Source organism: Lonchura striata, chromosome 5 (genome assembly GCF_050655825.1).
Source record: "Lonchura striata isolate lonStrDom1 chromosome 5, ASM5065582v1, whole genome shotgun sequence".
NCBI lineage: Eukaryota > Metazoa > Chordata > Aves > Passeriformes > Estrildidae > Lonchura > Lonchura striata.
This window is the reverse complement of record NC_140707.1, coordinates 60689384-60702450: the sequence shown is the minus strand read 5'-3', so window position 1 is coordinate 60702450 and position 13067 is coordinate 60689384.

Below are 13067 nucleotides of genomic sequence, written 5' to 3'. Positions count from 1 at the left end.
GAACATCATAGTTTCCTCCACATTTATGGCTAAATAAGTGAAATATATTATATTATTCTAATCTTCATATTGATATTATCTGAATGAAAACTTCATAAACAGCAAATACTTACATTGCATAAATGAATTTTCATTTCATCTTACTCTGCCTCCTTTCATACAAAGTACTTGCTTATGACAAAATGAGACTAGCCAGACAAAAAAGATTTCCCACGTATTTAAGAGTGATCAGATTCTTAGATAGACATAATATGCCCCATATGAGAATCTGACCTCAAGATCTGAGAACAGAACATTCACAACAAAGAAGTCATCACTTTCTTAATGAGATTTTTTTAATGTATGTTCTAAATAAATTAATCTGTGATTTATTTTAATATTCTCTTTTTTAGATTGTTGTACAGATTTTGTATGGAAAAAATGTGACAAATATATAGCATCAGAATGGGAGAATACTTTAACACACCTCAGGGCATGTATGTCCAGAACAGCCCAAGGAATTTTAATATTAGCTTTACAGCCTAAAGTAGGTCTACTGACAAATTATGATGCATGAAGGATCTAGCCCAGATCTTCCCAATCACTCCTTGGAGAGAGGTGTTCATTTGTTTTAACGCACATTTCCGTACACTTCATCTAAACTTTGATCACTATCTTTTCTGTTGAATGTTCATCCAGAACAGGAACTTCAAGACAGAAATGAATGAAAAATAACCATTTATTCAAAAATAACACATTGTGAATTGCTGTAATTTTTTTCTGTCTTAAAAGGTCTTTGGAGAGAGGGATTATCTTTACTTTTTCCAACTTTACTGCATAATTCCAAATTAGTGGCCTTGCCAGATTAAGTACTATAATTCAGCTTCTATCTTCATGTACTTTGCAAGTGCATGCATGGATGATTATGAAGGCAAAGAAAAAAACAAAACAAAACAAAAAAAAACACTCTCTCATGTCATTGTTGTTGCTTGTCATGCAACTGCATCACTCTCTGCACTGTGCATGAACAGGACTGTTGTTCCCTTCATGGCAGAAAAATTACCCCTTAGTGCCAAGCATTTAAACCAGGTGTCAAAGAAAAAAAGAAAAGAAAATTATATCCTACTTGACACTGGACCAGAATAAATTCATTTGCTATTGATTTCCTTATTCAGAAGCTTGATCTTCCTTACTCATTTCTCATACACAAATGGGAACCAATATGCCTCTTCTGCATAAAAAAAAGAAATTACAGTATTAATCAAAATCAGATAAATGAGGCAAAAAGCTCAACCCTGCCCTTGTGCCTAACTAATTATTTTGAACAGCTCTGGTCTGTTCACCTCTGTACTGAGTTGGTAATGTATCCCCCTTTGGTCGATTCAAGATCTCTAGCAACACCTATGGGAGAGTCTTTAATTAATCCTCTGTTACTGTTGTAATTGCATTATCCTGGGGGAAAGCCTGACTAGCCAGGAATATTATTTTAAACGTATACTGTAAACAACATATGTCCTCAGGAGAGTTCAGTTAATACAACCATTTTGACCCTTTCACTGCTGGGTGCTTTACAGTTTATTTTCATAACCACTAAAAAGGAGTTTTTCCTTTTCATGTGGGGCTATTTCGCCTTCATACTTAAAAACTATATAGTGCAATTACATATCAACTCACCAAATAAAATAATTGCTTGCAGGCTGCTCAAAGTATTTCCTACTAAATGAAGGAGGCATGGGCATTTTTTCTCTGCTCCAGTTTACTGTCTCATTATGAAACACAGCCCTTTCTGAAAACAGATTTCTCTAACAGTGGCATAACCTCTGCCTCTGTTGTCCCTTCCATATATGCTGCAAAGCAGTATGATATAGCCCAGCAGGATCACCTTGCTCTCCTCATTTCACTCACACATTTGATTTAAAGGCAGGATTACACATCTTTTGGAAAAAGAGAGCAGGAGCCTGGTGTGCTACTCCCAGACTCACAGTTTTTCCATGAATTTTATCAATTGCAATAGGTTAAAATATTTTGATTTTTAAAAATCTGAGGACTTTTTAAATATCCCAATCTTTGACCAAAATTGTAAGATAATTCATTTGCAGTAGCATTCTCCAGGGTTCATTTCACAAGTTTTCTGTTGTCAAATAAAAACATGCAACTTCCTTTTCTTTCTCAAGGAAGAGATGGGCAAAGTATCACCTGCTATTTCACCAGCACTCTGGGAATCTGTGCAGTGTCTGTGATCCCCCCTGGAAAGTGTTAATCAGGTACTTTTAGCAAGGGCATTAAAAAGAAGCAAAATATAACATTAAGGCTGTTTTTTATTGGATACCTTGACCATTTTTTACTTCCCTGATCTACAGATACCAGGTATGACAAGTGCAGTATAATGAGATCAACATATTAAATTAAATGCAGAAGATTAAGGAAGGTCCATCTTGCACAATTTTTAACACTTTTACTCAGTTTAGGCACAAATATTACCTCTAAAATATGGATGGATTTATCTTGGTTTCTGATTTCAAGTAAATGCATGACAGCCACAGCTGGCCACTGATTTGTGGCCATTTCTCCTCCTCAATATTTTTCTTTCTTGCTTGTGAAACAGCCACTCTATAAATGGCAGCTATCTCATGCGCACTCTCAGTAAACACTTCTGCTTTTTGAAATCTCATCTTGTCCCAGAACCTCAAGATATTCTTAACATGCATATTCAAATGAATGCTCAAGGAAACCTCTTCCCTTCTCTTGCTCTTTTTTTTTTTTTTCCTGAGGTATGTTGATAACCTTTCCTGAAAATTCTGAATGAATATTGCTTGCAGGACAGACATAATGAAACAAATCTTTTCAGTGGGCCAGTTCCAGAAATTAGACACTGATTGGATTGCACTCAGAAAAGTATGAGGAAAACGTATACATCTACAGAGAAAAAAACCACAAGTGGCACAAACCCATTACCTAGAACGGGTGGATAAAAGGCTCCTAGGCTGAATAGGACTAAGTTGAGGTCTTCCTCATGATTCTTTCCAGACAAACATTCTCTTTCCAAGAAAAACAACTTTTATCATTCAGGAAAGACACTGTATATCAGAGGGGAAAAAAAAGTTTTGTAGTGAAATCTTGTTTTTCACAGTGTGAGAAAAAGATCATGACCACAGTTAAATAATATGGGATTAAGCCATAATATATGAAAAACCTTTTTACAAATAGAAATTTTTTCTCTGGATTTAAGAGAAAGGTCAACTGTAATTAATTTATAAAAGAAAAAAGCAAACAGTAGATTTCTTAAACTAACAGTCCTGAGAAGATAGTACGTGCATCTCTCTTCTGGAAAATTTATTAAGCATTAGGAAATGGTTGAGAGAGAGAGACCAAATTGAATCTCTCTGTTCTTGCCAGTTTTTGCTGCTGTGGTGAATTATCACAAACTTCATAAATGTAAGTCAAATGGGACCCTTGAAGTCTCAGTCACTTTATTTCAACAGAATGTAACCATATTCCAATTTGCACTTGAATTAATGGGAAACTACATAGCTTTGAAAGTCTTAAAGTGCATGTCACACCTATTATACACACATTTTATTAATCAGTAACTTACATTAAGAAAGACCATCCAGGCCAGCTTTCTGCAACTCTTTCAGGAGAATTAAAAAAAAAAAAAAAAAAAAAAAAAAAAAAAAAAAAAGGGAAAAACCCCAAAACAAACAGCCTTATTTGTTCTTGCATACAGTAGCTCAACAATCACACAAACTCAGTTAAGCAGACACATTAGGAATGTGCTTTGCCGAACATTTCAACTTTGCTTAAATCAACTTCACTAATAGCTCATGTTGGATATTTTAAGCTCATTGAATGTTAGTCTTTTGCTATCAAGGGCTTCTTTTCTTCCACTCCTTCTTTCTGCACATCATCCCTCATGTCCAAGCTCCATCAGAGCAAATGCATTCTATCTCCCTTTGATGTTGTCAAATATTTGGATTGGAGTTTGACGATGTTGATATAGTGCTGTTAGTCAATATTCATTCATAGGTGTAACATGAAATGTTCAAGAAGCCCCTGATACATGTTGGGAGCACTAGTGATACACAGAATGCTCCAGTGGAAAAAAAAAATATTTTCTACATACAATTCACAGCAATCCAGACATCATCACTTTGGGTGTCCTGCTGCTGTTATATTTTCATGAAGTGGAGAAACATAAACATATTTCTCTTATTCTTTCCATCTGAATGCCTGAGAGAACAGGACCATGCTATTGCTATGCATGTAATAGCAGTAGTATTAATAACTTTTGTGAGCATATATTATCCATATTCATTATAACAAATATAGACTAGAGAAACTATAAATAGAAATTGCTGTTTTGCTGAAATGCAGTGGGAATATTAGATCTACATAAGGAAAAGAGCAATATAAAAGGATTTGAATTGGCAATGAGTCCGAGTCTGGGAATGTTTATACACATGAGCTTTGTCTCATAATATTTATGTACAGGAGGCACAGCAGCCCACAGAACTCTTCAGAAACTTTAGTGAGCCATTTGACTCTAGTTCCAAATGAAAAATAAATAATGTCTTATAACCTGGATTCCTTGATAGGTTTCTCTTTTCCTAGGACACACCAGTATCATTCTTGGCAAAATAATTCAGTGGGGTTTTTTTTTATACAACTGTCAGGTTAAATTCTACCCTCCCAAACATGAGTGGCAAGGACTTATAAATGATAACCTATGGCAAGTAGAGCTAGAAAAGGTTCAAGAGCACAGAATATTCATGTTCTATCTATACATTAGAGTGCTTTGTCCACTTCAAATTTTACTTGCATCAAGCAACCAGATTTCTGTCTCCTCCTTTGGGAGATGAACAGACTTTTCTGCCAAGAAAAATACAACTTTCTGATACTAATTCTAAACCTTCTTATCATTTGTTTAATCTCTTGTCTCCCTACTACCAATAAACAGTATCAATAAACAAAAAGACATGCAAAGAACCTGACCTACCAAACTGTAATTTATGGCACTTTCCACAATACACCATGCCAAACAAAGAAGCAGACTATAAAGACAGTCACAGATAGTTTTAATTTTGTTTATTACTCATTTGTTCATTCTATGAGGCCTCACGTAACATCTGTGGCTGACCTCAAGTTAAATTACATTCTCACTTTGCTTACATATCCTTGGTACACCAAACAAGCAAGGGAACACAAAGCATGGCATTTCAACATCTTTATCACCTCTACAGACAGCAGCAACTGAAAAAAATTTCTCCTGCTTCTTGTGGAACATTGACAAGCTGTTGAAATCTCTTACATCAGACAAATGAGCTTTATTATACAAGAGACCGCTTCATAAGTGCAAACCTTTTGGGATGACAAAAACCCACTGAATTCTCCACTTTCCACCAAAGCTGCCAGCAATTTCCTGGTTTTGGCAGACTTACTAACAAAATTCTGTTAGTGCAGGCAGAAATTCTAAGCCCAGGTCCAGTTGCTGCCAGTCTGCCACACACTGAAAACAGATCTCAACTTTCCACATCTGATCATTGTTTGAAGGGGCATTTAAAAGCTTACATTTGGGGAAATTTCTTTCTATAGTGGGAACATTTAATCCTATTGATATCCAACCAGTAATGAAAGAGAAATAAGTTTATGGCAAAGTCACTTCAAATTAAACTGTTGCATTATTTCATTTATTAGGTGAAAAATGAGGGCCTGATCCTAAGCACTGTCAATCATCCTCAGATTGAAGGGCTCAAAACACATTGCTAAAAATACTTAGCACCTTCCAGGTTAGAGCCCCTAATGCTATTAAAAATGTTTTCACTTGCCACACACAGAGGAATATATGTGCTTTAACTAGCCTTAGACTTTCCAGGAATATATTCAGTACAGGTTTACAGTGCTTTATAATGAATAAATTATTTTATTCAGCTTGCATTGCAAAACTGCTGTCAGCGACTGAGGTTGGAGATAGAGATTATGGCAAAAGAGAACAGACCTCTATACTCAACTTCCCACTCTGGGCCTTTAGCATGTAAACAATGTTGTTTGAGTGGTCAGATAGTTCTGATATGCTCAGAAATATCAATGGATTTTTCTATGAAGTCATGAATATAAGAAAAGAGGGGAATATTTATTTCCAAGAAGAAATGTTCAAATAATTTTGAAAGAAAAGGTCCATATTTTATTTACCTACAAACTCACTCAATAGGTTTATTTGTTTTCCCCAAGGAAACCTATAGTATATCCTCTTCCCTTATGAAAAACCTTTTTTTACTTTGCAAGAAAGTTGTACAAGGCTCTGGGAATATTCCCTTTGTGTAGAGGTCAGGGTACATGGCTTCTAGTCTAGACCTAAGCTACTGGTTTTATAGTAAAGCCCATGGCTTTTCTCTCTGCAAAAGGCATGCTGAATTTTGTTCCTTGTTTGTGGCACTAGAGAGGAGGCCGGTGTCTGCCCCCACCCCACAGCTGATGCACTCCTATTGATTGCACTGGGCAGAGATACAAGCTGTGATGTGAATCAGTTGTGCCACTCATTGGGTTTAAAATCATTGTCGTATCATAAACTACACAGCACCTCCAAAGATTGATAGCTAAAGATGGAAGGGGACAGAAGGAGTTCCAGAATTAAAAATAAATTCTGAGTCTTCTCTGGCAACAGGAAATCTGTGTGGAGCAGGATAAAGAGACATACAGTGTCTGGAGAAGAAGAATGGCCTGGAATAAAAATGCAAGATAAATATTTATAATATCATGGAAAACCTAATTGCAAGGGAATAGAGTTAGTACCTTAAAAATATGCCAAGGTTAATTTCTTTTTTCTGAATTAAAAAATGTGTTGCTGCATTAAAAAATGTGTTGCCACAGAGGGGTAGGTAGCTTTCCAAATGTGTGCAAAAGTGTAAGAAACAAATAGTAGGAGTTTGAATATAAAAGACAAGTTCATTAACTAAGCATCTCCCAAGCTATTCTGTTTTGCAAATTTTTGGTTTTATTTCTCTTGTGGATGAAAGAAAAAGCCAACTTTAGATTGTTTAAGGTTTAGTGAATTGGGTCCTCAAGAAACCTTGTCAACAATTTGGCTGAAGGATCACAAATATTTCATTCATATGGGCCCAGGATTTAAAGAAGGATTTTTTTTCCCAGTTTTTTTATATACTGGAATTTATTCTGGATTCTTTGTATCCAAAACAATCAAATAAGCCCCACCTTTTTTCTTTTTATGTATTTGCAGCACACACAGACAAATGAAAATGGAAAATAAAGATCAAAATACATATAAAATCTTAGGGCTTAGATATTGTAAAATACTTCTATCTAAATGCAGATTTCTGGAAAAACATCCTAGAAAATTTACATCCAGCATGCAAATCCATGCTGTATGGAGAATTTCCAGTCAGAGTTCTTTTAACTAGAGTGAGGCTTGCATTTTTTTTTTTATTTGGGTATATAGGAGATCTGAGAAATGTCCTGTTTTCTAGTGATCCCTGGCCCAAGTTCAATGTAACCAGTGTTAAGGTTTTCTGTAAGAGGCCTGACTTATAGGTTGGCTTAGATAGAAATTAGTGCTATTATCACATGGTTATAAATTTGTTTTCATACCTACTACCATGTTCAAAAGCAAGATCAGTCCCCCGCCAAAAAAATAAACAAAAAACCCCAAAGAAATAGCCACCAAAAGTCATACTCATAACTACACTGGCTTCAAGGTATGTAGTTTAGAAATAGTCTCAGCTCATTTTATTATTTAGAATTAGTGATGCAGGGCTCTATTTCAGCATAAAAATCTGGAAGAGAAAGGAGGAGCAATAGTAGAATACCTGTACATTTGGGAAACCACTGGACTTCATGACAGGATCATTTGCATAGTAATACTCACTGTGCTGGTTACTGCAGCTAGCAACCCCTCCTTGGTGTTTTCTTAAATGTTATGTTCCCAAAACTTTCTAGCTTTTTTGTTTCTCACATCTCATTCAAAGTAATGGTTGGTGGTCTGGGGCACCATCATGGCTCAGGGGTCTCCTGGGCTCTATTTGATTTGAGAGCTATGATTTATTTTCTAGCTTCAAATATTTTGGAAAATGACATAAACATCTAACGAGTTGTGAGCATTTTGACCTAGTTGTCCATGTTAATGGGACTACATTTTTTCATATATAACGACCTCTCATCTACATATCAGGACAACAGCATTCTAATATTGAGACCCCAGTTGGACACGTCAAATAGCTGCAAGAAAAAATGGGGTGGGGAGAAGGGCACTGAATAAGTTGAAATACTTACACTGGAGGACTGAACCACTTTTAATGCTACATTAAAATCTTCTTGAAATATGATAACAATGAAATTGTAAACAGTATATAAGTTTTTTCACTCTGTTAGAAAGTGATGTACCCAGGCCAGGCAAGAGCAACATCTAGCAGAAATACTGGTACAATATATCCTCAGATTAGGGATATCAGCTCCAAATAATCAATAAAAGGTTCTGATTCTTAATAATGTTTGCATAATGGTCTGAAAAAATCTCTGTGAAGTTGAAAAATGTCAGCTCCCTCACAGGACCTGTAATCATTAAAACTTTCCCTGATCATTCTATCAGCTCCTGCTGAAGTGCCCTCAAAAGCCTCAATATCTTCACAAATTATAAGTGTAAGTAAGATACACAGAAGAACTGCCTTGGCCAGTGCTGACTCTGAAACACATTGAATGTTCAGGCAGAAGAAAAAGAAATAAAAATAGTATATGAAAGCAACTTCAGTTTAAATGGTTGAAATAAGCCCAAAATCAACAAAGCACTTTAGCATGACTTCACTATGGCATAAGCATATGCTTACATAATTTTGTTCAAAATAGGTTTAAAGCAGAGTGCAATTTTTCTTCAAACATCTCAAATAAAACCAACAATTTTATTAATTTCCTTTTTTTCTCCCCTTTTTCTTTAAATTAAAGGTTCTGTGACTCTGCAACCAGTACAGCTTGTGGCACCACAGTGATATAATAAGAAATCCATGCCCAATTGGACACGATAACTTGACAATTTTGCTCTGAGTGTGAAAGTGTTCATACAGCTCTACCATCTAACACCACTGACACTCACTTATTCTATCTCACACTGCAGCTGTTTGCATGCTGTTTCTTCTCAGCTTCACTGCTGTTCTCTACTTTCTGACTAGCTAACTGGTGTTGGACCCAACTGCCACTTGAATGCTTTTGCCTTCCCTCTGCCGCCAACAAAGGCAGCACAACCTAGCGAGTTGCTTCTAGTTTCAGATTTAGTACATAAATCTGAAAATTTCCAGTCTGACTCTATCAGTCACTAAATGAAAACGATAGAGTTAACTTCATCCCTGGCACCTTGTGCAACTGCTTTTGAAGTTGAAGGGAGCAAATGTGCTGCAACTGAGGAACCTGTTTGTCCCTCACTTTTTAAAAATGCCTCATCTGATACAAGCTCCAAGGGACTGGCCCTTTTTATGGCTTTACTGACAGGCTAATATCCCAGATGGACAGATAGACAGAATGGTCACCCTGAAAATGAAATATTTTCTTTTCATAGTATTTTTTAGGCCAAATACATGAACTGCTGTATAATTCTGTGACAGATAATGTGATCATCACTGTTTGCAGTAAAGCATCCACTAACTCTACTGTTTTATAACTATTCTGTTTTTGAGAATTGAGCATGAGAAAAATACATTTTGTTTCCCTTTTGGACCTTCTTCAGTGTGTACAAGCAGTTTATTTTTTAAGCGACACTCACCAACTGTTGTCTTAATATTTCCACCTCCACTCCATTTCCACACAATGCACGCACATGTACACACGTACAAACACTCTGCAGCCCTTGGAATTGGAATCCACAGTGAGATTTGATTTTACTTGCAGAGGATACTCTGCCATGACTGTCACCAAAGTTATATAATTGGAAGGAAACAATAAAATGACAGATTGCTTGTTCTAAATAATTGGATAGACAGGGTAGCAAACAGTGGGTTATGAAAAATATTCCTCAAAGGATGTCAAACTTCAATAACTCACATAACAAAAAGACACTGATAGCTGTCCTCCTGTCACAATGGAATATATTTAAGATCAAGTTATAATTTTCTACATAAGTTTTTAAATATTTTTTTAAGAAATAGGAAGAGAAAAGCTTGAGGATCACTGCTCTACTTGTTTTAAAAAATGACACCAAAATGCTCAACTGCATATGTAGGGTAAAAAGTTTCTAACCTTTAAACTATGTGAAAATATCAAGCTCAATACTATTAATTAGTTTTCAGTCAGCAGAGCACACAGAGACCATGACTGAAATCACAACTCTGGTGTAAGAGGTGCTATCCCCATATTTTGTGAAAGATAGAACTTTCTTATGGGAGATTTTATCTTATAGACTATTATTGGGGTCAAAGAAAAATAAGTGGTTTGTCCACACAATGTGTTGACAATAGTGCTTGGAATAAAATCCAGTGTTCTAGCTGCCTTATCAAGTAAGCCGCTGTAACTGGGTGTTTATTTTTGTATGTGCTAAATACTAGTGCCTGTACAATCCCAACAGGATAAAAGATAGCATAACTAAAAGCAGTAAAGTATTTCCATCACCCAGTTTTGCTGTTTCCATTTTAGAAACAAGCCCCACAGGTTTGCATCTTCAGTGACATTCTTCCAAGAGCTGCAGGAAAAAATCTGGAAGCAAATGTCACAATCAGAGTTTGGTCTGCACTGTTATTTGTGGCAATAGGACCAACTGGCAAGAAACTGGCCACACTTCCTGCTCCTGGAGATATCCATCTTCCTCAGCTGAAAACATTTTCCCCATTGTGATTGCTCCATCATACATACATTGCTCCCACATACGTGCATATAAAAATAGAATCACTTCACTGAAGTCCATACTCAGAGATAATAAGATAGTCCATAGTCAGATAGTGAAATCTGAATTAAGATTAAATCTGTGATATCTCTGTGATTTTACCTGGATTACAAAACCATGGGAATACATGCAAATGCTTCCACTGACATCAGTATTCTCCAGAGCAGTTCTTACTCCACTGTCTGTGTAGCATCAGACTTTTCACCAATAAAATATTATTTATTCACCAAAAAAACATGGTATTTTAGTACATTTGCGGGTTCTAGTTTTTTTTTCTAGAATATTTCTCTTCTCTTGAAAACAATATATGCACCAGGCCTTCAAATCCTGTTCTTACTCTTCTTAATATTTTTTGGAACTGTAGAAGGTTTTACATTACATTCATTTCTGTGATAAATGAGAACTGGAAGTATAGGGTGTCTCTCTGTCATCTCTTTCTCCCACACGCTTACTCCTTGAGTGAATCTAACTTGAGTTGAAATTCTGATATGGCCAAAGATTACACATAGTATTTCCTGTAAGCAGCTGCTTCATATAAAGACCTTTTCTTGCGTTGTTTCACTTTATACTGTGCAGTGTGATTATCTCTAAAAATGTGCATTCTGGCTTGGTTTTATTTGTGATAGTGAATCTTCTTAATTGAACAGCCTCTATTGGAAAATATTGTAAATAGTGGGGGAAAAAAAAGATAGAACACTGCTTTTCAGTGTGGGCTCTCAGTGCACAAATGAATCTTCAGTAAGGTTGCACATTGTCTAGAGAACAGGTGGAAGCAGAACTTTCAAAACTTAATCAGAACACACAGAACTGGCTGCAAGCATCTGAAAAAAAAATTAAGACAAGTTAATAATGATTCACAAATCAATGAGAATAAACTTTTATTGAACTCCCTGCTCCCTGCAGGACTGCCTAACACTAAAGCATTTGACTAAGAGGAGCAAAGAACAACTTTCGGGTAACCAGAGAGCAAGATGGTCATAATTTTCCTCCTGGATTTAAAAACAGTGGATCTCAGAGCCTTAGCCTGTATGTTATCTGCTGTTTGGAGATAATAATTTCATTATTATTATATTATTATTATAAGGATTTCATTAAGGAAAAGAAATAATTGTATTGAACCCTGGTATTTATAATATAGGCTGATATCACTTCAAAGCAATCTTCAGAACAGGACTGGTCTGGGACCAAGAAGAAAAAGGAAAACAAGCAAGCAAGAACATGTCTCTAGGCAGAAGATATGGCTTGAACAGTCTGAACATGTTTAAAATGCTGCTGTGGAGTAGCATGAATGATATAAGGTGGTGGTCTGTATGAATTGCTCATCCCTCTACAAATGGAGTGCAGTTGCTGCCAAGATATCATGGTAGTTTGTGTTAACTGCCAACCATAGTTGTCTCCAATAGGTTACAAAAAAACATTCATGTTTAAGATATATTAATGGCACTGCGTTATCTCATAATAAAGTACTTGCAAATATGTGTCATTGCTGAACACCCACATGGCACCCTATTCTAGGGCATATGGTACTGTATGCTTTTACTAGGCAGCGAGTGGACTAATTAGACTTTGCCTTAAATAGGTATTTAGTTTTAAAGGGCTTCATGGTATTTAAGTATACATTTGGTTTAGTGAACAGAAGATGCATTTTCCTAACTGGGTTCCAGACTAGTAATTCATATTTCTGACCGTATATTTTGGTAAGCATCTCAGAAAAATGAGGTGTTAATTTTTAGAAACAATTATCATCCTGACCTTGATGATTAAGTATGATAATTAAAAGACGTTGTGAGTAATATGTTTTATATCATAAACATTCCTTTCTGATTTACTTACCGAAAAAAAATGCCATTTTAGAAAAGGAATGGGTATTTTTTTAACATGATTAGCAAGCCATCTGTTGACATTTCAGAACGGTCTCTTATGAAAGTCCCTAGCTTACTGCTTCAGTTTTAACATAGGAAGAACCCAAAATAGTAATGCCTTTTGCAGTTAAATCAGAATAAGGTGATTTAGAAAGGGCAGATTTGAGAGAATAATAAAATACATAGCTCCTCAAGCTCTGCAGATCTTTCATAATGAAGCCTGAAGGCAAGGGGAATTCACCTCGTTTGGATTTTTTTCTGTTTTTCTTGCTGGAAACTGGTCCAGATTCCACAAAAGATTAGCTGATGCTGTCAGACTTTACAGCTAACCTCATCAGTGTTTCAAAAGATCT